The sequence below is a fragment of the Ochotona curzoniae genome, unplaced genomic scaffold (assembly GCF_017591425.1).
Source record: "Ochotona curzoniae isolate NIBS_2020 unplaced genomic scaffold, NIBS_Ocur_1.0 contig_64, whole genome shotgun sequence".
NCBI classification, from domain to species: Eukaryota; Metazoa; Chordata; class Mammalia; order Lagomorpha; family Ochotonidae; genus Ochotona; species Ochotona curzoniae.
In genome coordinates, this window is record NW_024466502.1 from 53,226,092 (window position 1) to 53,251,809 (window position 25,718).

At 38.3% G+C, this 25,718-nt stretch overlaps 1 protein-coding gene across 2 annotated transcripts in view; it reads right to left on the reverse strand.

The window, feature by feature from the left end:
* RFC3 (replication factor C subunit 3) overlaps nt 1-25,718 on the reverse strand; it is a 60,338-nt gene that overhangs the window by 10,054 nt on the left and 24,566 nt on the right. The window contains exons 10-11 of one of the 2 annotated variants that reach the window (XR_005884951.1): nt 15,780-15,843; nt 14,584-14,703 (exon numbers count right to left, since the gene is read on the reverse strand). The gene's annotated coding sequence lies outside the window, so the exon portion shown is untranslated. Of the gene's footprint in view, nt 1-14,583; nt 14,704-15,643; nt 15,844-25,718 lie in introns of those variants that run through there. The other variant, XM_040991528.1, reaches the window with a different exon arrangement.

Sequence of the window (25,718 nt, forward strand, 5' to 3'; positions counted from 1 at the left end):
TTAGGAAAATTCTGGCCTGTGACCAGTAGATGCTTGACAGTTTAGAAGAACCCAGTGTCTCAGTTTTAGCATGCAAAACATCAAAGAGGAGCTACAGCTGTGGAGTAGAAAATCTAGAATAAGTACCTCTTATGGTCAAATGGAGTTTGTGTATGACTATGCAGTATCCATATCTGAATATAGTAAAGCCACACTGCTTTCCCCAACCCACTCCTCAATTATGAACACAACCTGGCAGTGGACAGAAGAGGGCTAAATAGATGACGATATAATGTCTACTACTCAGAAGAGTGGGACCTCCAAGCAGAATTAAGCTCAGATGCAAAAATACATACATACATACATACATACATACATACATAAAGGGGGTGCATTTATTGACCACCAGTTTGTTGTCTGAGACTTGTATTTGCACTTAATATTAGTATGTATATGCAGTAAAGCATTGCTTAACAACAGCAAAACATTCTGTGATATGTATTATTAGGTAACCTCATCATTGTATGAACATCATAGGATGGATTTACACAGGTAGGTCAATCACTTGATATGAATTCGATATAAATATGCAACACAATAAACTAAAGATATATGAACCTGCTTCCAGGGTTATAAAACATACTGTCTTGTAGTAAACATTCTTTAATATTAGCAGGAGTATACCAATAAATAATAATAAAAGATTTAACATGAGCTAATATTAACATTGTAAATACCTAAATTGGTAACATTTATTAATAAGTCTACAACATGTATCTAGCATTATGTGTCACACTTTTACACATATGGCAGGGTGGCTTACAAAAACATCACCACAGACATGTGAGGAATACACTGCACTATATTGTCACCACAATTCTGATATCACTACATGATAGGAATTTTGCAGCTTCATTATAATTATTGTGTCCTGTCGCTTGTATACATACTATGTTTATACATCTTTTTGTTATTAAGCCATTGTGTGAATATATATATTGTGACAAGCATAGTCTGTCAATGAAAAGATTTTTTAAAAGATTTTTATATTAGAAAGCCTGATTTACAAAGAAAAAGAGAGCCAGAAAGATCTTCCATCTGCTGGTTCACTCCCCAAGTGGCCACAATGGCCAGAGTTAAACTAATCCGAAGCCAGCAGCCAGGAGCTTCTTCCAGGTTTCCCTTATGGGTGCAGAGTCCCAAGGCTTTTGGGCCATTCTCCACCACATTCCCAGGTCACAAGCAGAGAGCTGGCTGGGAAGTGAAGCAATAGCGATACGAGCCAGCATCCGTATGGGATCCTGGTGGATGCAAGGCAAGGATTTAGCTACTAGGCAATTGTTCCAGGCAAACTGAAAAGATATTCTAAGTGGAAGGAATATTGTTTTAAATATTCCTAGAAACAAAATCATGCAAACTGACCATCTAAGAAAACAAAGCATGGTCCTCATTGGGAAATACCTTCCAAAAGGACTGCAGGAAAACATTTTCACAAAATTCCTTAGAAATGTATGTAAGAATGTATCAGACATAATGGAATCTAACCCCATGGGAAGACAATCTGTAAATTCCATTCAACAATGAAAAAACACAGGGAAACTTGAGAAATGTTTAAAGCAGAGGACCTTGAGGTGATGTGGCAATAGTGAAGCTCATTTTAGTCCCATATCTTGATTTTCCTACTTGTAAAATTTCAGGACATCTAAATTGTCATTTCAAGAACAAAATAAATGAAAACACTTAAAATTTAAGATCCAAATATAAAAATATAAAGATATATACATCAAAATATATGCACATATCAAACAGAAATGTACAAATTCATAATACATAAATTTTGCACTTAGATGTATATTCTAATCTGATCAAAATGTGTCTCATTTTTAAAATGTTGTAGTGTGTGCACAGTTCACTGGAAGACATACTGATTTACATAAAATCATTAACAGTTCATTAATGCAGAAAAACAGCCAGAATATAACCATAAATTATCACAGTTAAAAATAGGAAAGGTTGGGCCCGACGCAGTGGCGCAGTGGTTAAGGTTCTCGCCTTGCACGCCCGGGATCCCATATGGGCACCGGGTCTAATCCTGGCAGCCCCACTTCCCATCCAGCTCCCTGCCTGTGGCCCGGGAAAGCAGTCAAGGACGGCCCAAGGCTTTGGGACCTTGCACCCGCGTGGGAGACCCGGAAGTTCTTGGATCCTGGCTTCAGATCGGCATAGCATCAGCTGTTGCGCTCACTTGGGGAGTGAATCATCAGATGGAAGCTCTTCCTCTCTGTCTCTCCTCCTCCTCTCTGTATATCTGACTTTGTAATAAAAATAAAATAAATCTTTAAAAAAAAATAGGAAAGGTTGCGTGAAAATACTGAGGTCAAGTTAAGAGAAATCTCTAAGTTCCTATTTCAAAATAACTGCTAAAGTCTATGTCTCTTTGCAAGCATCCCTCACAGCACGCTTCCTCTCAGTCCTTAAGAGATTCCATTGTTGCGTAGAACCTAAGTAAAGTGGCTGAACAAACTTTTCTAATACTGGATTTAACGGTCAGGCCTAATTTCTCTGCGATGGAAATCAGCCAAAGAACTGGGAAATATGCTGACAGGAATAGATATCTGAGCGACCTAAATGAATGGCAATAACAGTTTTAATTAATTCAAAGACAAACTCTTCACCTTACAATGTCTAAAGGTGAGATGTGTGGGACTAGATAAATGTGTAACATTCTTTGAGCATTGTTTCAATAATTCTAAGAAATACCCTTTTGTACTATATAATCTGAATGTTTTTACAGGCACCTTTCTACCCTTGAGGTGAAATTCAATGCTTTTAGAAACTTTCAGAATAGGAATTTCTATTGCCCATAAAAACAATTCCTTGCATTCTCAAGGTGAGGCTTATCGCAAAGGCTACTGACTGTAATAGTTGCTCAGCTTGGGATGGCACAGGTAGTGTCAGTAAAACAGCATCACGGAAGCCACATTGTGACACACATCACCTCCTCAGAACAAGCTGCAGTGATCTGCACGTGATTTCCCAAATGTAAAAGCAGGCAGTTTTGCTTTGTCAAATGCATTTTGCAATCACAAAAAAAAAATCAATATACTGGTAGGAAATAGAGATCATTTTCCTAATATTATCAATTCAATGCCACTGAAATTAAGTTTATTGCCTCTGTCATAAACAGGTCCTAAAATTCACATGCTGCCTTAATTGGTACAAGCTTCATGCCAATATGCCTTGAAGTAGTATATGATTTTCTGCTTAAATATGTTTCATTATAATAACAAGAGATTATAAGAGGTTTTAGCTCCTTTAAGAATCCTCTGCAGGACTTGTTGGCTTATGAAAATGAAGAATTGCTAACCAGGAAGAAGTTATTTAAAGGGACATAAAATGGCTGTTGCCAAAGTAACGTCCCCCTGATTGGACGAAAGCCACAGCAGGGGAATCTTGCTGTAGAAAGAAATATAACACGTCTCATTTTCTTTCTGCTTTCTTTGCTTTGACCTAGAGGGAAAGAACAAGGAGTTCCTCTATCCTCACAGCTGCTTAAAACACACATGCAGTCAAGGCTGTCAAGATCCTTCCTATGGCTGAGGGACAGACCACAGCACTTGCAGAGAGCAGAGAGCCAGCACATGGAGCCCACAGCACATGCAGAGAGCCAGTGCGTGGAGACTACATGATAGAATCAGTGCTGGAGGCAAAGTGAAGGTTGAGTCTGGAGAGACTAGGATGTAGGAGAAACATCACCACTGATCCAAATGTTCACAGCACTAAATGTGGATGTTTTTAAGTGTTATCTGTGTGGTAGGGGTGCCAAGCAAGCCAGTATGGGATGGTACCTTCTCCCGCAACATCCTACACAGCTCTCTGCAAACGCTGGGCTTCTGTACTGCCATTTCTTTTGAGTGCATTCCCTTATTTTCCCTTAGGGACACTGTTCTGCTACTTAAGGTTTCTATCTCCAAAAATGGAAAGGACTTCATGCAGCAAGTGGCTTCAATCTGCTCCAATTGCCATAACAAAATACCACTGCCTGGATGGCTGAAAAACAGACATTTACACACCCACAGTTCTAGGTGCTGGAAGTCTAACATCGAAGTGTCAAGATGTTTAGTTTCTCCTGAAGCCCTTCTGAGCTCACATGTGTAGACGGTATTGTTTCTCTGTCACCACGTGCTCTTTTTCCCTGTGCATAGCTTCAATGCCTCTTCCTATTCTTTTAAGGATAAGTCCTAATAAATTATGGATTCCATCTTCTGACATCATTTAACCTTCATTACCTCCTTGGAGATCCTATCTTCAAATACTATTGACCATCTTGACAGATCGAGCTTGCTTATATGATTTTGAGAGAGACACAGTCCAGGGTGCCACATGCATCCACACAAGAAGTCTCAATCATCTACCATTACGTGAGGGATGCTATTTGCCAAACCTACAGGATGCATTGCTTATTTCAAACTGTAAACATATACATATACACACACATTTACATCTTACAAACTGTTTTGATGTAAAAGTCACGCTCCTTAAAGGTAAGAGAAGCATAGAAAATAGCAATCATAAAATTATGCTTCCTTTCTTCATGACTTTTTAAAGTATTTTTACAAATCTGTGATCTTTACACATAATGACTTTTATAGGCCCTTGTACTCATCAAATAAGTGTGTTCACACACCTTTCCTTAACATGAAGAGCAGTTTCATATTCCAGGCCTAATAAAGCAAAATATGTAAATCACCCAGCTTATTAACAACTTCATAAAGTTCTGGGACCAATTCCTAAAACTGCTTTTATATGTTAAAAATGAAATTGTATCATGTTCAATCCATTGTCATTATTCAGATAGACTTATTAATTGCAGACTAACAAATTAACATACTGTAAAGTGATACAAACCTGACCTCTTCAAGCTACAGCAGGATGCAAGACACAAATCAGAGAACTGTAGAGCTAAGGATGAATGCAGAAGATGTTTTACCCTATTTTCTCCATTTGCAAACTAATGAGCCATTGTGGATTAAGACTAACCAAAGGGAGCGGGAATCAAGATGGCAGAATAGGGTAAGGACACGTTTAAATGGACAGAGAAACATTAACCAATATGAAGCAGAGAAGGCACATTCCAGGAAATACAAGAGGACAGAACAACAGCAAAGGGATATCTGGAGACTGACAGACACAGAAAAGCAATGAAAACAACAGTGTGGTACGGCAGTGACTGATACCCCTGCAGCATTCAACAAGAGACAACCTGAATTGCACCAGCAGCCAGAACTCCACCAGCAACCAGGTGGGAAGGGACTTTCACTGCAAGCTCCAGAAGTGAACCTAAAGAACCGTTCATCCTGCTGGTCTGTCTGATTTGACCAGCAGCAGAGAGAGTGGCAGATTTCAGTCAGCAGTGCAGGAACAGGATGGATTTCACAGCTCAGTCCGCACCCCCTAGAGCCGAATTGGGCACCATTTTGTTTAAGGAGGAAAAGGCAAGGGAAAGGATGGAGCATACACTGAGCTGGGAGTGATCTCATTTCTGACTCAGTGAACTGTAACAATGTGGCATCCTACAGGTTCCATCAAAGACAGTTCCAGGTAGCCCTTAGTCCTGTTGGGCAGCGGATCAGGAACTCTAGTCGTGGCACATCAGGCACCATTTTGCACAGTGTGGCAAAAGTTTTAGAACTGCAGGGACAACAGTGAGCTACATATATGCTGAGTTGGGAGCAAACTCACTGAGCTCAATGCATTGCACTGGTCCCACAAGAAAATAATGACTATGGCATTGTACAAGTCAAAATAGGTCCCTGTGGCCCTCAGAACTAACAGCCAACAGGTTCCTGCAAGATTACCACCAACAACAATGTAGCTGTTTAGGACACCTAGTGTCTCCCTAATCCTGGGACCTGCGCCAACTGGAAGTGGGAGAAAGCTTGTACAGACAACAGTACAGCCTTAGCACAGGACCAAATTACCACCCAAATTAACACCTAAGCCATGTAAATGGCTTAAGCTCAATCAAACATCATAGATTAGTAGATTGGATTAAAAACCCATCTGAGACACATATCACCAACAAAGATCAGCGGAAACTATTTCTCATGGATTTTGATTTTTTGGTTGATGTTAGTTTCATCTCTTCAAAACACTTTATTCTGATTAAATTCTTCAATGACTTATAGATCATACAGTAGCATCATTTTCTTCAAGAAGGTTCTTGATTTTCTTTTCCATTTCTTCAGCGACACATTAGTCATTCAGTAGCATGTTGTTTAACTTCATGGTGTCATTAACTTCTTTTTTCTTTCTGTTGCTGATTTTGTTTTGTGGCTCTTCATTTAAGCGGATGTATCATAACTGTGTAATGCAAACTGTCATATCAAGTAGCATGTTACTTAACTTCATGGCATTATAAATTTCTCTTTTTATTCTTGTTGTTGGTTTTGCATTGTGACTTTTCATTTAAGCGGACGTATAGTACTGCATAATGGAGACATATCCATATATGAGGATACAATGCAGTATGCATTCCTACTTCCAGACCAAAGATGGACTCACAATGAAAACTGTTGACTATATGTTGACAATAGGATGCTGGACTCTTTAGCCATTGTCCCTGCCCACAATGATACACATATGACTGTTTATGTAGAACCATAGTATAGTAACAATATAGGGGCACTCAGTGATGGGGAGGGGTTTGAATAGGAGGTAAGGCAAATCCCAGGGCCTATGGAGCTGTATCACAAAATGATAATAATAACTAATAAGTAAAATTTTTTTTTAAAAAAGGAATCAAAACAAAACAGAAAATATGAAGCCAAAATTATCCTTGTTATATCTGATGGAGGTAAACTTGGGGGATTTAGCTTATATGTATGTGCCCATCAAGTTTGAATTCAGTGTTAGGCAAGCTGACACAATAAGCCATCATGGCATTAGACCAGGCCAAGACTTCTCACAAGAAGCAAACAGGGAGAATGCCATGTTCGCTTTCAAGAGCAGAACTGACTGCTCTACTGAGGAAAGCATGTCTTGTTATTGATCCAAAAGGGACTCTCGTGGTGAGAATTTTCATCCCTCAGAAGCAGTGTTATTAACAAGGCAAGGGGGAGTCCAGAGTTACAACTAGTCAGACTCCTTCTGTGAGAACAAGATAGTGGGCCCAACTAGCATGACCCAGTTTTTCATTCTCTAGAAGCACTGGGCTTTTCATGAAGCTAATGGCCAGGCAGAGATGAGATACACTATACTGAAGGAGCTCTGCTCCCACCTCCATAGATCACACCCAATATCAGTCTCTGCTGTTTGGGAGTTTTGTTGTTGTTGTTATGTGTTGGTGTTTTTTTTTTTTTTTTAAGATTCAATGCTGGGTGGATTAAATGCCATCCCTTAAATAATCTGCATTGAGTCAGAACAACACATTTAGTACATCAACTTCAATTGTTTCATGCTAAAAGCTGAACATACATCCTGTTTTCTTTCCAAACTTATGTCTAGGCATGCCATTCACTGTACCATAACAGTAGTTCCATAATGGAATTGTATGCTATCTTGAATATACTTCAATAATAAAATGCCTCTTATTTAAATACAATTACCTTCCTAATACTAAGTTCTAAGAAAGATTTTAGCTTAAAGCTTAAATATCTTTTCAAATTGAGGAAACTGAAGTATGATATAAAGTTCTCTTCTACTCTGTGTTACAGTGCAAAGTTAAGTTACAAAATTCAAAATTTATCTCCCCCTCCATGTCACCTTCTACTTAGAATCAGCTGGAAGCAGTTTCTGCTTGAGTCATTGAGGTCCCACCAGCAATTGTACTAGTCTCAGTATGAAATGGATCTGGAGTTCTGAAAGCCCCATGCTTCATAGTTATTCAATGTCTATTCTCTCAGAAGCCTTGCAATCAAAGCATCCAGAATAAATTTGATACCCAGAATTATCACAACATTGTGTCATGCACAGTTTAAAAAGCCATCTTAATAACCTTAGACCAGTTATGATAGACAAAATTACTTTCCCAGAAATGGAGCTTCCAAGATCTCAGTAAACACACAATAATGTCAGAACCAAAGGGTGAATCCTTTAAATTCCAACTCAATACATTGTCTTTTTTTCCAAGGCCAATTGATTGCATGCTGTTACTGCTTATTTAAGTTCAACCAGGAAAATTCTTTTAGAAAGATGTGTATTCTGAAATGACACATTTAGAATCTCTAAATGTTTATTTTTATTACAAAGTCACATATACATAGAGGAGGAGAGACAGACAGGAAGATCTTCCGTCCGACGATTCACTCCCCAAGTAGCCACAATGGCCAGAGCTACAACAATCTGAAGCAAGGAGCCAGGAACTTTCTCCAGGTCTCCCACGCGGGTGCAGGGTTCCAAGGCTTTGGGTCGTCCTCGACTGTTTTCCCAGACCACAAGCAGGGAGGTGGATAGGAAGTAGGGTTGCTGGGATTAAAACCAGCACCCATATGGGATCCTGGCACATGCAAGGCGAGGACTTTAGCTTGGCCACTGTGCTGGGCCCACATTTAGCATTTTTATTTACTATTTTTATATTTTCAATTAAAAACTCCATTCATACTTCCTTCCTCTCTACTGACTCCTGCTAAAATAAGAATTAAATCAAGCTAGTTTTATTGTGTGGATACACAATAAAAACTGTTCTCACATTAGGAGACCTGAAATAAAAAATAATAAGTGCCATTTACAGCAGCTCAAGCACAATTTGTAAAGCAAACAGGAGTATCTTGGCCTTTTCCAGGATGGACTGTTGTTACACATTAATATTTCTTGCAGAACAAGTAGAATTCTTTGAGCTATTTTGTCTTTATTTAATTATTTTAATTTCATTTGAATCATGCTGGCAAGAACATAGGCTTATGTTTTGTGAATGGTTATGATTAGAGCTGGTTGTCAGGGAAATCAGGATGATATGTTTTTGGCTGTGTGGGCATAGGCAATACCTTACATTATCTCACTGTGGTCTGTATTTTCATTCTTCTGTCACAGCATTGTTTGAAGCCATTCTTCCTCTTTACAAACCTGGATTACAACCATTGGACAGCTCCAACCTCTAAGCTCATTCCAGATGCTTTTATTCCCCATCCAGCAAGGTAAAGAAAGACCTCTCCATTCCATCTTCCACACAGTTTTCTGCTTCAGACTCCTCCTGCTGTCCTGAGCATTGACTCTACGTGGTGACATACCTTTATTACTTCAAGCTACAATCATTTTCCACCTGGGGTGACATGGCTATCTCCATTATTCCCAATGTTGGAAATATTTGGGCCATGAAATTGCCTTAATAGATTTAGTTTCTAGGGGGATGGTGTGAAAGCTTACTTGACTAATCCTCAACCTGCAAGTTAGTGCTAACATCCCACACAGGCACTGGTTCATGCCCCAGCTGCTCCAAGTCCTATCAAGATAATTTCTGCGGCCTGGATAAGCCATGGAGGGTGGCTCAAGGCTTTGGGCTACTCCACCCATGTGGGAGACATGGAGCAGGCTCCCGGCCACTGAGTTCATATCATCAATTCAGCTCCGGCTACTACAGGCATTTGCCAAATGAACTAACAACTGGAAGATCCTCCTGTCTAGAAAGGGTTATTTCTAATTTACCCATAACAATGTCTAATAACAAACTGATTTGGATGCTTTTGAATTTAATTTTTGAAGTGGCAATATTTAATTCCCTCCAGTTTTTCCTCTTCACCATTTAGAAAGGCTACTTGAGTTTCTGAACCTTTTAGTCTACTTCTTAAATTGGTACCTTTCCTTCTATAGTTCATGTAATAGTTAACATTACTTGCTGCAACTGAGTAGCTCCTTTCTAGTTACCTTTTGTTTCTGTTCCAGACAAGTTTACCTGCTCTTGATTTATGGGGGGTGGGGGTGGGGGTGGGGAGAGGCATTTATGGGAGGAGAGCAGGGTATGACATTAAAAATTCAATCAGTTCTCAGTTCATAGTTCAAATTTCATCTACCATGTTCCCCATAAAGTGGACAATTCCCTAAGGAGACATTCTGCCATGAGGTAATATTGAGCCAAAGTTCAGAACTGATCCCGGGCTATGTTCTGCTTAGCTACTTTGAAGACCTAATTTCATTCATTCACTAAGGTCAGCAATGTCTTACAGAAAAACCAGTATCTCCATCTGTAGTGATTATGACACATGGGATCACATATAAAAATCATTTGTTGCCTGTGCAGGTTTTTGTAAACACTTTGTACAGGTGTTCCAATCTTTGAGTTTCTAGATAGTCCCTTCTCAATGACTTACACTTTCTTAGAGGAACCATTTTCACTTTCCCTGTGTTAGATTTTTATAGGACCCACTCTATTTCTGATCTATTAGCGATAAAATATTTTGTCTTCTTTAACCCATTCAGTCCCAACTTTTCAATTCTGCAACTATTTCAAACATGTAGTATTTATTCTGAGGTTATCATACTGGTATATTTGTTGTTCTACTTAAGTTGTCGTGTATCCAGGACAATGTTCCATATTAACCATGGAAACAAATCGCTTAAGCTCATCAATCAAAAGACAGATTAGCAGAGTGGATCAAAAACAGGCTCCATCTATCTGTTGCTTTCAAGCAACACAGTTCACCAAGAAAGACAATGCAGAGACTGACACTAAAAGGATGGAAAATGATATTAGAGGCTAATGGAAAACAGCTGGTCGAGCCATTCTAACATCAGAAAATACAGACTTCAATGTGAAAAAGCATTAAAAGACAGGAAGAAGGATACCATATAATAATCCATTCAACAAGAGGAAACAATAATAAATGCATGTACATCAAATACCAGGGCTTTAAGAAACGTGAAAACATTTTGATGGATTTAAAAGGAGATATTGACTCTGATACAATAATGAGAGGCTGTAAGTCTTCAATGACTTGAAAGGGAAGATCAATGAGACAAAAACTCTAAAAGAAACAGACCTTCTCCAGAAAACAGAATAAAAGGTTTAATTGATATCTACAGAACTTTTCATCCTACATACACAGAATTCTCTTTTTCACCAGTACACAGAACCTTTTCCAGAATTTATCACATTATAGCCAAAGAACAAATCTCAGCAAATTAAAAAAAAAAGAAAAAGAAATCATATCAGCATTTTCTCAGACCATAACTGAGTGAAACTGGAGACCAACAAATCAAAATAGCATAGAAAATATGCAAATACTTGGAATCTGAATAACATGCTAATGAAAAATGGGTTACAGAATAAATCAAAGAGAAAGTTAAAATTTTACTTGAAATGAATGAAGAAATCCAAACAACATATCAACAATTGCTAACTCACTATTAAGCAAAAAGTTCACTGCAACAAACATCACAAGAAATTAGAAAGACACCAAATAGATGAACTTAGTCTGAAAAAGCTTTACAAAAATGTCCCAAGACTAGCATAAAAAGAATAAATCAAATAGAGACCAAAAGAACACTAATGAGATGAATGAAGACCTGCTTCTTTGAAAAAAATCAACAAAATAGACAAACCAGTCACCAACTTAACAAACAAACAAACAAACAAAAGAGGGAGAAGACACAAATCAATAGCATCAAAGAAGAAAACTGGATACCTCGGACATACATGGAAAAATCAGGAATATCACAAGAACTTATACACCAACAAATAGAAGACTACTAGAAATGGATAGGTTTCTAGACACATTCAGTTTACCAAAACTGATTCATGAGGTAAGCAAAAATCCTAACTGACTTATGTTTAGGACAAGGATTGAATCAGGAATCAAATCCCTCTAAACAAAAAGCCAGGGCTGAATGGTTCCATGGGTGAATTCCACCAAAGGTTTCAAATATAGCTTACACCAATCGTCTACAAGCTATTCAAAACAGTAGGAAGGGAAGCAATCCTTCATCACCTCCTTACAAAAACCAAATAGAGACACAATGGAATAAGAGAACTACAGACCAACACCCCTGGTAAACATACATGTAAACATTCTCAACAAAATACTAGCCAACAGGATCCAACAATACATTAGACAAATAATTCTCCCAGACCAAGTGGCATTTATCCCTGGCATGCAGAAATGGTTTAACATATACAAGTCAATAAAAATGCACATCAAATGGAGAATAAAAAGAATCAAATGATTCTCTCAACAGACACAGAGAAAGCATTTAATAAAATCCAAACCACTTCATGATAAAAACCCTAAGCAAAATAGGCATTGAAGGAGCATTCTACAACATAATCAAAGCAATACACAAAAAAACCAGCACCAACACCATACTGAACAAAAAAAGATTGCAAGCTTTTCCACTAAGATCTGGAATGACACAAGAAAGTCCATTTTCACCACTGCTGTTCAGTATCATATTGGTAGTCCTCACTAATGTTAACACAGAAGAAAAGGAACTTAAGGTAATTCAATATAATAAACAGACTATTGGAACTCATAAGAGAGTTTGGCAATGTAGCAGGGTACACAAATAAACAAACATAAATCAATGGCCTTAATATACAAAACAAGAAAGAACATGTAAGAATAATTCCTTTTAAAAATATTATTTGAAATATTTTAAACAATTTGGAGTAAACCTAACCAAAGACATGGAGGACCTCTTTGATGAAAGATTCACAAAAAAATTAAAGAAACTGAAGACATTAAAGATTAAGAAATTTACCATATTTCTGAATCAGTAGAATCAAAGTCATCAAAATGCCCATAGTACAAAAAGAAATATACAGATTCAATGTAATCTTGCTCAAAATTCCAACAACATTCTTCACAGAAAATTCATCTCACACCAAAATTGATCTCAAAACACATCTCAAAATACAACAGATATTGAATAGCCAAAGCTATCTCAAAGAATAAAAATAAAGCTAAAGAGATTACAATTCCATATTTCAAGGTTTACCACAGGGCAGTGGTCATCAATACATTCTGGTACTGATACAGAAAAAGAGAGGATCACTGGAACAGTACAGAAACCTCAAAAGGAGCCCATACATGTACAGCCAATTAATCTCTTGCAAGAGAAGTGAAAACAACCCAGGAGAAAAGATTGCTCTAGTCAACAAATGCTGTTGGGATAACTGGATATTCACTTGGAGTAGCAAGCAAGAAGACCCACCCACCTCACACCTTAAATGAAATAAGCTCTAAATGGGTAAGAACTTAAATCTGCAACCAGAAATCATCAAACAATTAGAGAAAACCATAGAAAGTACTCTGCAAGAGTGGGGCATAAGCACAACTTAGGAAAGCTACCAAAAGCACAAGCAGTCAGACAAAAAACAAGTAGGCTACATAAAACTCAGAAGCTTTTGTGCAGCAAAGGAAACGATCAACAAAGGAAAGAAGAAACCAACAGAATGGAAGAAATTCTATGCATACTACATAACAGCGGGGACTGATATCCAGGATTTACAAGGAACTTCAGAAACTCAATGGCAGCAAAAGAAGCAACACTGTTAATACATGGACAAAGGAAACGAGCACGGATCTTTCAAAAGAACAGATTCAAATGGCTAACAGACATGAAAAAATTGCTCATACTCCTTAGGGAAATACAAGCAAAAAACATACCACATTTGAAACTCTACTAACAATACCCGCTGACATGGAAGTGTGGGGAAAGGTACCCTACTTTATTATTGGTGAAAGTGTAGGCTAGGGCAGCCAGTATGGAAGTCAGTATAGTTCTCAGACAACTGAAATTGATCTGCCATATGACCCAGCTATCCCACTCATGGGAATATATACAAAGGAAGCAAGATCAGCATATGAGGATGTAGGCCCCGTCTCCCAAGGGTTAACTCCACAGCTTAGCTTGTTTCTCAAGGTGTAACAGGATGGGCAATCTTGGCCTGATACATTTAACCCCTGGCTTGACAGCAAGTTCCCTCTTCCCTGCTTCCCCCGTGGGGGAGCTTAGGTATTCCTTTAGCATTGGGAAAATACTGGGAGGAGCAAAGCAGACTATAAAAGATGTGGGGTGACTTTGAATAAATTGGCATTCTCTTCACAAGGATGACCCACTGTGTGTTGTCTGTTTTGTAACCCTAGTCCCTCCGCTTGGCTCGGGGTATGGGACACGTGGGCGTTACCGACATGAGGAAGTAACCTGAAACCCTATATTTTTAACATAAAACAATCCACAAAAGTGAAGACATGGAAACAATTCAGATGCCCATTGAAAGAAGCATGGATAAAAGAACCGTGCTTCATCTCCATAGATTACTCACACTAAAAAGAATGAAATTCTGCCATTTGCAATAAAATGATCCCAACTAAAGACCATTATGATCAGTGAAATAAGCCAATCCCAAATGGACAAATATCATTTGTTCTCTCTGATATAAGGTAATTTACACTGTAGAATGCATCTCTTGAATAATAGGAAAATTAACAAATGAAACTATTAAAAATACCTTTACAATCTGATACTAAGTTTTCTACCATGGCTTATACCTATAATGCCATGATACACTTAAATAGCAGAATGTTGGACCTGTGACTGCTGCTGCAGGACTATAAAACCCTAACAACGTGCAATCAGAGATCCTTATGTACATCATGAGACTCAGCTTACCAACAGAGTATATGATTTGTGGATCAGCCCAAGAGTCTATCCATGGCGGTTACTCCTCAAAATAATTCACACTGAATGAGGCAATGAGTGGACTTATCCGTATCCTCACAACTGGATGTACTTTATGGAGGGAAAAAAGTCCAAAATTAACACTAATCATTTCATTACAGTTTTCTTAGGCATGTCTCCTAAATTTACTAATTCTTATTTTCAAAATACAAAAATAATTTTATGTTGTAACAATCATGGACATGCGTATAAATCAATTGGTTTCACTAAAATTCTCATTGATATGATTAAATATAATTTAGTCCAATAATATCTTAAATATCTGAGCTTGATCATCAACAAAAAAGCATAAAACTGATACAATTTTTTCTGAAAGTTAACCAAATTTTCAAAATAGTACTTCTCTTAAATTTGGTTGATGTTTTCAAATCAATTTCTGTTGCACTCAGATACAAATACTGACATTTTCGAACTGTTTCAATATCCCTCAAATATTCACCATCATGTTTTATATGAACATAATTTATTTGATTTGATTTAAAATCAGAGCCTTATCAAATGTTAATCTTTTGTGCATAATAAGGCGTGGGCATCCAGACTAGGTACCAAGTCAATTAGGAGATCTGCATTCCACTGTCAAACAGACTAGGCTTTTCTTGGTTGCTCACTCATTTCCAGCTTCCTGCTAATCCATACTTGCGTGGGCAAAGAGCAACAGAGATGCTTCAGTATTGAGGTCTCTGCCACCCTCACAGGATTCCTGGGCGAAGTTCCCAGCTTCCAGCTTCAGCCTAACCTAGATCCAACTGTTACAGGTGCTGGAGAGTGAATCATAGGACGGGAATCCTTGCGACCCTTGTGCTCACCTGCACCCTCTCTCTCTTGCGACCCTTATGCTCACACGCTCTCTTAACCACTTGCGCCACCGCGCCGGGCCCCGCTCGCATGCTCTCTTATCTTTTCTCTTCTGTTTTTCTCTCCTGCCTCTTAAATTTTTTTTTACAATTATTCATATTCTCCACATCTAGTCATAATTGCAACTACGTTTTGTTTTATCCTGATGCATCACTGTTCATATCTGCAAAGAAATATGCTTGCTCAATTTTTCTCAAATCAGAGTCTTCTTACTTCTCATTATGCTATCAGTTTTGCTAACAGAGCTAGTTATAAGTGTTCATTTTCCTTACCTCTGCAATTTAAAAGCAAGCAAACAGCTATTTTGGCTGATAGCCAAAATTCAACATAAGGGACCTGAAAAAAGAGATGAGAAATGAAAACATACATCAAAAAAAAAAGGCAAACTTTTTCCAGTTCAAACTATTTAAATGCAAGAAAGAATAAAAATCTTGTGATTTTTCTAACAAAACAGAGAAATGCTGTTTTATGGAATATTTTAGGCTTTTGAATATTGCCAAATAGCAAAATAATCTAAAGCAAGGAAAAAGCCAGCACTACATAAATAATTTATGAGCTTGCAGGTGAATGCTAATATGAACATGAATTAATGCCCTCAATCCAAGAACCAGATTGATTCTGTTAGAGCATAAACCTGACCATATCATTTTTCTAATATAATGATTTTCTTTCTCATTAAAAAATGCATAAAATTGTTAGAAGTGGCCTGTAAAACCCTACCTTAGAGATGTGCCGGAGAGGGTTTATACCAAGTCATGTTGGCTGGCTGTCAAATTTGTGGGGATGTTTGAAAGAAGGTTGCCTACTAATAGCTTGAAATTGGCCATGGTGGGACTATCTACAACAGGGAAATCAGTAAACACTGCAATCCACTACCTTTAATTATTTGTTCTCCCAAAGAGTCAACCATTAAGCCTCTACCAGTATCCCCCAAAAGATGTAAACAACCCCACTCCCAAACTCGATGGACCTATCAACTTTTGAAATCTCCTACTTGTCAGAGCCACTTTCCTATACCATGAACGTACTGTTCCTTTCTGTCTTGGGTCTCACAAACACGCCTGTCAGTTGGGACTATGTAAATTACCATATAATTAACTCATGTAAAACCACAAACTCACAACTGCTCAACTGGCACCGTATATTCTCCTCCTTACATGCTTGTTTCTTTGTCCCTCCTCCATTTCCCCATTTACCTCTATTCTCTTTGCAACAGAATGTGAACCCCTCCACAAAGAAAGGAGGTATCAACTTCTTCTATAACCAAATGTCTTAAAAAAAAAAAAAAAACTTGACCATGACGTGGTGGTAGGCACTGTGACTCAATGGGGTAAATCACCTTTTGAGATGCTGCCAGCCCCTACCAGCTGCTTGGCTTCCAATCCAGCTTCTGGCTAATGTGCCTGAAAGGCAGCAACAACGAGAGCACTTTAGCTCCTGCCACCCACATGGCAGACCCAGATATCCCTGCCCTCAGTCTGACGCAGTTCTGACTATTGAGGTACTTCAAAGTGAATCTCTCTCACACCCTCTCTCTCTCTGTATCAAAGAATATACATTAAAAAATTAACAATGTTTAAAAATGGCATACAGCAAATGCTCAACACATATTTTCTTGAACAAATGATGAATAGAATTTGCACTTAATGGTCTGAATACAAAATTTATATTTACAAGGATCCCTTTCTTGCATGGACATGAACTACCAGTGGGAGCAAGGGAGGAAGGGAGAGTAAGGTAGCAAGTATTATGCTCTTAAAACCACATATATGAAAAAAATCTATATATATATGAAGCATATTAAATTTTCCTCCTTTATATAACTAAAATAAAACGTTAAAAAGAAATGAGTTACAAAATTACATTTGATATGGAGAACAAATTATAGGTTTTTAAAATGCACAGTTATATTTAGAATCATACCTATGTACATTTGTACCCTGTTATGTTCATTTGAAGAAAGCCTAATCATGATTCCATATCATCTGTCTGTTACAGCTCTTGTGGTGACAGGAACACCTACATATACCATTTTAGGAAACAATATGAAGCAAAGGGTCCAGAACTTGAAAACTGACCATACCAAAACAGGGCATAGCCAAATTACTCCTAAGTTTTAAACCACTATCTTGGAAGAAACAACAACAACAACAAAAGATAGTACTCCAAAGCAAGCAAAAAGCAAAGGGATTAGCTGATTTAACAGAACAGCTAGTCAATTTATATCTAATACACTAAAGGTTATATTAGAGGACCTAATGTCTGGACACGACTATCTTCAACATATAGTTAATGTTTAAGCTCAAAACTCACTTGCCTCATAAAGCAGAAGTGGAAAGGGGAAAAAGAAACCAGAACGTGGTACAAACTGGTTACTGAATAAGTGAAATCAGATGGAAGGAACTCAAGGAAACTCCTACAGTTATATTGAACATGGAAAGAATTTAAAAAATAAAAAAAGGCAGCCATGAGAGAGGATCTGGAAAATTATCTCATTTGGGCCAGATGATTTCAAAATCTCAGAGGGGAACATGACTTGGGTATCTTTAGAGTTCTATGGACAAATGTTGGAAGGCTATTAAGATGTATGTGAAATTCAGATAATCTGTATGCAAATAAATGCATAGTTATCAGCTAATAGGTGGTACCTGACGCCTTGATCATGGACAAGGTCATTCAGGAAGAAGCATCTTATGAGAATTTCACAATAAAATCATATTTGCACAATAAACTTATATTCTACATCTGAGGCTAGGCAACATGAATAATCAGAGTTACGAAAAAATACCACGAGCCACTGCCACAGGAAAGCCATGGTGAAAGCTGACTCCAGACAGAGCAGTACTCATTGCTGAACTCAAGGAAAAAGTTCACTACATACAAAGCAAAATTTCACTGAAAACATTCACCTCTCTACCATCTAGACTACACTGATTGTTTGAAGATAAAAACTAAACTGAAGGGATGGCACGATGGCTCAGTGGATAAATCCTCATCTGGGCACTGGTACATATCTCAGCTGCTCCGTTTCCCTTCCACCCTCTGCCTGCAGCCTGGGGAAACACTGGAGGATAGCCCTAAGCCTTGGGGCCCTGAACCTGCACATGGGAGACCCAGAAGCTCCTGGCTCCTGGCATCAGGTTGGCTCAGCTCCAGCAATTGCAGCCATTTGGTGAGTGAACCAGTGGATGGAAAATCTTTTATCTCTGTCTCTCCTTCTTGCCAATCTGTCTTTCCAATAAAAATAAATGAATCAATCCAAAAAAAAAAAAGCTCAGCTGAAATGGGTTAACATGTTAACATGAGAAATATGGAAGATATGAATGTTTTCGGTTTTGGTTTCTTTGCACTTTTCGGGAGGAGAGGGAGAAAAGATGCGACAAGATGGGGCAGGATAGGGAACATAAGCACACTTTGGAAAACAGGAAAAGTGAAATTAAATATTTCCAAAAAATGAGAAGGAAATTCTGCTTTAGGAATGGCTAACAAACTTTCCAATAGGTAAGTATAAACCCTGAGCAAAGTATAAAAGACAACTGGAATGGACAGAAGGAAAACAAGTAGAAAACAACTGCAAGGTGAGCAGAATAGAGCATTTTCGTTTTTTATAGCTTTCAGTCTGACTACTGGCACAGTAAGCATTAACACAGCAGCTAAGATTCTTACAGAAACTCTGAACTCTTACTGGCTTTGTTTAAGGTGTTCCCTGGATAGGCTTGGTCCAGGTTCACGTCTGCACACAAGAAAAATTCAAGAGAAAGGAGATTATCTGCACGCAAAGCAAATATCACACAAAAAGGAATGAAGGTGAAGTCAGGAGGAACAGCTGCAATGAACAACGTTTGGGGCCATCCTTTTTTACTATGTGAGGCATGGGGTTAGCGTCCATAGAAGGGTCTAATTGAATATTCAAAGCAGGCAGTTAGAGGTGAGGCTTCCGTATTAACCATCTCTGCACCCGCTTGGATCTGTCATGGTATCAAGTATAGAATGGTAGTGGGAGTGACAACCATGCTTTGAAAACTTAAAAAAAGATTTACTTATTTTTTACTGGAAAGGCAATTTTAAACAGAGGAGAGACAGAGAGGATCTTCCATCTACTTGTTCAGTACCCAAATGGTCACAACAACCAGAGATAAGCCAATTCAAAGCCAGGAGCTGGGAGTTTCTTCCGGGTCTCCCATGCAGGTGCACCATCCCAAGGCTTAAGGCATCCTTCACTGCTTTTCCAGGTCACAAGCAAGGAGCTTGAAGGGAAGAGCAGCAGCCAGGACATAAACCAGGACTCAAATGGGATCCGTCTACTTCCAGGAGGAGGATTAACCAATCAACCCATTGTACCAGGCTTGATTTTATACATTTCAATGACTTAATGAACCTGGAGATAGAGATTTGTATATTTATAAGGCAACAAAACGACACACAGCTAGTGAAGTAAAAACCACGTTTTGTTCTGATAGTTCTTGGAATTGTTAAAAGTATAAATTAGCCACACATTGCACCATAGGTTATCATAACACATGCCGATTTTCTGAGTGGTCTTGGATCTTTCCTGCTGCCCATCTCTGAATGTATCTCTCAAAATAATCATAAAATATTCTGGGAATGCAATTCTGATCCAGGCCTTGTTCTTCTTTCCCTTAGACACACGTTTTTCAAAACCATTTGAAGGTACATTGGTCCTGCAATGCATAATCCAGGGAGGGCTGCTTTTTCAGGTCCCTCAACTGTGGTCAAAATGTAGCCTGAACAGGGCAGCTTCCTCAAGATCTTGTCAAAGCACTCACAAAGGAACGGACACTTCTTTTTGTCCTTTGCTGTCTATCGGTGTAACTTGTGTGCTGGGTCTTACCACACCCAAGCATTCAGCAAAACAGTAGCCTTAGATGTAGTGGATGAAGTGTGTAGACTCCTTTTTCTGGTGGTTGGTATAGGAGTGGCCGCTGATAGCTTCCAAATTAGTGAGCCTGATCAAAAAGTTGTAATTACAAACTTTTTTCAGGAGAAAAAAAATAATTTCATGATAAACTCCCATCTTCAAATCCGAGATGTATTTGTCCACTGTGTCCGGATTTTTGTCATCTCTCTCAATAATGTCACACAGGCCCCGATTATTGCTGAATTTAGTACAAATGTAGGTTTCTTTTTTTTTTTTTAAAGATTTATTTTTATTATTTTTTTATTGGAAAGGCAGATATACAGAGAGGAGAGACAGAGAGGAAGATCTTCCGTCCGATGATTCACTCCCCAAGTGAGCGCAACGGCCGATACTATGCCGATCCGAAGCCAGGAGCCTCTTCCGGGTCTCCCACGCGGGTGCAGGGTCCCAAAGTGCAGGTGCAGGGTCCCAAAGCTTTGGGCCGTCCTCTGCTGCTTTCCCGGGCCACAGGCAGGGAGCTGGAAGGGAAGCGGGGCTACCGGAATTAGAACCGGCGCCCATATGGAATCCCGGGCGTGCAAGGCGAGGACCTTAACCACTTGCGCCACCGCGCCAGGCCCCAAATGTAGGTTTCTTAATATAAATTAAATCACTAATTTAAATATTATCTTGAAATATTTACTATATAAAATGTAGTTGATAGTTACATACTGTTTTTTCTTGTGATCTTACCAAATTCACTTTTACGGTAATGGAATTGTTAAGATTTCACAGGGAGACAGGCATCTGAGCTGCTAATAAAAACAATTTTCCTCCTCTTTATTTCTTTATGCTTTTGGTATATTTTTCTTGTTTTTAAAGTGTTCAACTCAACATATATGTGTTAACAGTTTTGGAAAGAAATGTACTTGCATTAGCTTTTCATCATGACAACGACACACCAGAGGCAACTAAGCTTATCAAAGAAAGGTTTCTTTCATTCAGTTTTGTAGTTTCAAGTAAGAAATAATGTAGAAGTACAAATATGTCCTGTGGTTTTGCACAAAATGACACCAGCAGATGGTAAAAGCGGAGTGGATTTAGACAAAAGGTAACCTGGTGAGTACAGAGGCTAGATCCAAACTTGTGCTCTTACAGTGACCCTCTCACAAGATTACCTTCTGGAACCATGCCCCCAATGAGCTAGTGACCTCCCACTAGACACCACTTCCCAAACTTTCACCAGCTCCCGACTGCACCATCCTAAGGAATGAGCTTTATAAATGGGCCTTTGCAGGGCACTGAACCACCAAGTCATTGCAGGAATGACATAACTTATTTTAAAAGGCATCAAAAGGCATAATGCAGGAACAGATGCATCAGAAAGCAAGAATGGTTAAATGTTTACTACAAAACACTGATAAATTAGCTTTTCTATTTTTCTGTATTTTAAAAAAGTTTAAAACTCAAGAAAATCAAAACCAAAGCAAAGATCTAGCTGTGAGAGAGAGGGCTTAAAATAAGAAAGAAGACCAAGGACACGGTAAGGTTTTTGAGACAGCCTAAAATTGGCGGACACCAAGGCACAAGTGAAGGGATTAGGTTTAAGGAAAGATGAGCAGCTTCTCTATTGTATCAGGAGAATTAGGATGCACACAAACGTAGATACAAAGACACAGGATGCATACTAATGAAAATAAGGTAATATAGAATGCATAGATTTAGGCTTGCTAGTTAGCTGATAAGATAGGGTTATTTGCTCCAAATAAAGTTTCAACACAGGTATTGCAGAGAGTTAATCAGAGAAACACTAAGCTTTGGGAGTGTTGATGGTCCATTTCCTAGTTGGTAACTGTTAATATTTATTAGCGCAGAATCCACATTCAGATCCAATTTCTAATCTGTAAATAATGTCTAGCACACAGACTGTTACGATTTAATGAAAAAACAAAAAAGCGTTTAAAGAAGTTAGCATGGTGATTCACGTAAAGATTCTTGCTGTTACTCTGCAAGTCAGTGGCCTCCTCCCCACACCTACAGCAGTGACTACACAGAGCTCTCAGAAGGCCTCTTAAGTTTCCTGTGCTGCTTTCACAACAAGAAGGCAACTTCAGTGGAGAACCAGCTGGTCAAAGAGCTGCACGGGATCCAAGAGCTACCAAGCCAAGAAGGTACCACAGGATGCTTATAAATCAGCACGGAGGTTCCCTTGTAAACCAAGATTGGGTGTTATTAAGACATGACAGAGACCACTGAGTTCACAGAGACCACTGTCACTGTAAGGCTATAGAAAGCAGACTTCCATTTGAATCTCAGTCACCATGACTAAACTAATAAACAACAGGTTGTATAAATATCAGTTGAATAAATAATTTTTAGAATACCTAATGAGCCATGTAAAAATTTTTAACTTCCACAGAAATTAAAAACTGGGACAATCACCTAGAGAAATGTAGTTCATCAATATGAGATACATGAATTGATTACATTTTACTTGAACCAAGAACCAAGGAAATTGCTGCCAAGACTTGATTTTTTATTTTTGAAGGAATGTGTTTTTATGATTATAAATTATAATTGGAAAATAACATTAAAAGTATTCACTGTAATTTTACTTAAATACAGTACAAAATAACACATAAGTAAAACTATGGCAAGAATTGTTTTGATGTATAATTGTACAACTTTATATTTTAGGAACAAGATTTCAACTCATATTTAGAAAAAATTAAAACTAGTGGTTTCATACTCAGGGTTTTGGTCTTTAGGTTAGAATTCTAACTTCAAGAATTTCATTGCCAGTTAAAATGTTAACTAGCCTTGTACTGGCTCTCCTACTGTAATCAATTAGCAAACCCTGAAACACATGTACAGTTATTCCACAACGGCAGTGCAAGACTGTGCTACACTACAACTACCCTGATATCTGCTCAGGACTTGACATCTAAAAGATAGGAAGAGAAACGCCAAGCAGACTGCTGAGAAAAGGAAAAAATTCGGAGAACTTAAGGTGTCTGTGTGTACGGGCAGATTTCTAACAAAGCAAAAAACGTTCCAGAAATCTGTTAAAGTTGCCTTCCAAGCTTTAGGTGATTACTAGCATGCATATACATTAAGACTCCATAAGCCCAGAAACAAATATAAAATAAACAAAAATCAGCACACAAAGAATTTACAGAAATCATTAGCTTAACAATTCCCAAAACTCACACAGGACTGAAAGATACTTGAGTTTTGGAGACACAGAGCATGACAACAAGCATGAAAAGGATCAAGATGATAATCAAGTAACTGCTGTCAAAATGAAATTAACAGGGCCCAGCACAAGAGCCGAGCAGCTGAAGTCCTTGCCTTGCACTTGCCGGGATCCAACGTGGGAGCCGGTACCTACGTGACAGACCAAGAAGCAGCTCCTGGCTCCTGGCTTCCTATCGGCCTAGCTCTGGCTATTGTAGCCACTTGGGGAGTGAATCAGTGGACAGAAGATGTTTCTTTCTGTATATCTGACTTTCCAATAAAACTGAATAAGTAAAAAAAAAAAAAAAAAAAAAGAAGTTAACAATTAAAAACAAAGATGACAAAATTCAGATTCTTGATAATGAACATTGTAATAAATAGTCAACATTCAATAAAAATAAATACATAAAGAGACGCAGAGAGGTGGCTGTGGTTGCTGTCACTCCTGCAGGAGAACTGCATTGAGTTTTTCCGGCTTCTATCAGGACCATTAACATACCAGCCTTTTCTCAGCTCTTGTGGGTATTTAGGGAGCGAAATAACAAACAGGAATTCTCACTGTCTTCTTTAGTATAGCTATGTCTCAATTTTTTCTTTTTTTTTTTAATTGAAGTAGGTAACAAATGCGACCCATAACCAGAAAAACATCAGTGAACAAAAATCCAGAAATGACAGAAATAAAGGAAGACACATTTACACAAAAAGATGAATAGAAACATAAAATACAAAGAGGTGAAAGATCTCCTATACCTGAAAAATTTATTATCTAAAATGAACAGCTCAGTGAACGGTATTAAGAAAAGTTGAGTCTGTACAGGAAATAACAGCAAATGTATAGGCAACATAAACTAAAAGTGAAGAATGCTGACAAAAAAATTTAGAAAAATAAAGATTATGGCTTATGAGATATCATGAATCACAGGGGAAAAAGCGTATCGCAGGAAGAGGACAGATATTTTTGAAGAAACCGTTTAAATTACTAGAAATCTGACATAGTGCAAAATCCACAAACCCAAGAAACACAAATTCAAAACAGTATAAAGTAAAATTAACACAAGGAAAAATCAGATCCAGACTCACCTTAGCCAAACTGCTAGAAATCAAACATATGAAAGTTAAAAAAATATGGAAAGCAGTCATAGAAATTTATATACAAATGTGTGTACATGTGTATGTGCATACACACACATGACTGTAGACATCTCTTCAGAAAGAAAGCAATCCAGGACAAATAAAGAGGAGAAAAAAAGTTTTCAAGACTAAACAGAATTTTCAAAAAAGGTAAAAGATGAACAGCCTTTGGGACACCTATAATCCATACTGGAGTAGTGGGTTTGATTGAGGGTGGCTCCACTAATTCCAGCTTCCTATTAATGCACACCCCAGGAGGTAAAAAGCAGCTTTAGCTCCTGCCACCTCGGTATGAGATCCATGAGTTTTTGGCTCAGTGTCAGCTGACACAGGCATTTGGGGAGTAAACCAACAGATGGGAAATAGTCTCTCTGCCTTTGAAACAAAACAGATTTTTAAGAAAAGGTGAAATATTGACATTTTTGACAAAATAACAAAATAAATAAATAGCCTTGAGATAATTCATTAACAAATTAGTGTTAACTAAATGTTAAGAAGCTTTTCCATGCTAAAGGCAAACGATAGCAAATTGAAATCTAAATCTACAAAAAGCAATTAGGCATCAACAGAGAGTAATTTCTACCAATTCAAAGCAGCTTTGGATGAAGAAAACAACAACACTATGACATTCTGGGGAAACTGCTGAAACTTCGTGTGTCAAGCTGCTGCCTGCAACACCAGTAGCAGTCCTGAGGGTTCCACGGTGACTCAGCTCCTTGCTAATGCATGTGGGGAAGCAGCAGGTGGCCCAGGTGATGGGGCCTCAGCAGCCACATGGGTGACCAGAAGCTCCTGGATCATAGCTTTGGTAGCAGCCCATCTCTGGATGTTTTATCTTTTGGAGAGTGAACCAGCAGACAGAAGACTTCTCTATCTTCTCCTTCTGTTATTGCTTATTACAGCTGTGCCTTTCAAATAAACATAAATGTTACCCCCCCCCCAAAAAAGGCTGGGGTATTATGATGTTCTATGCCAGGTGAGGCAA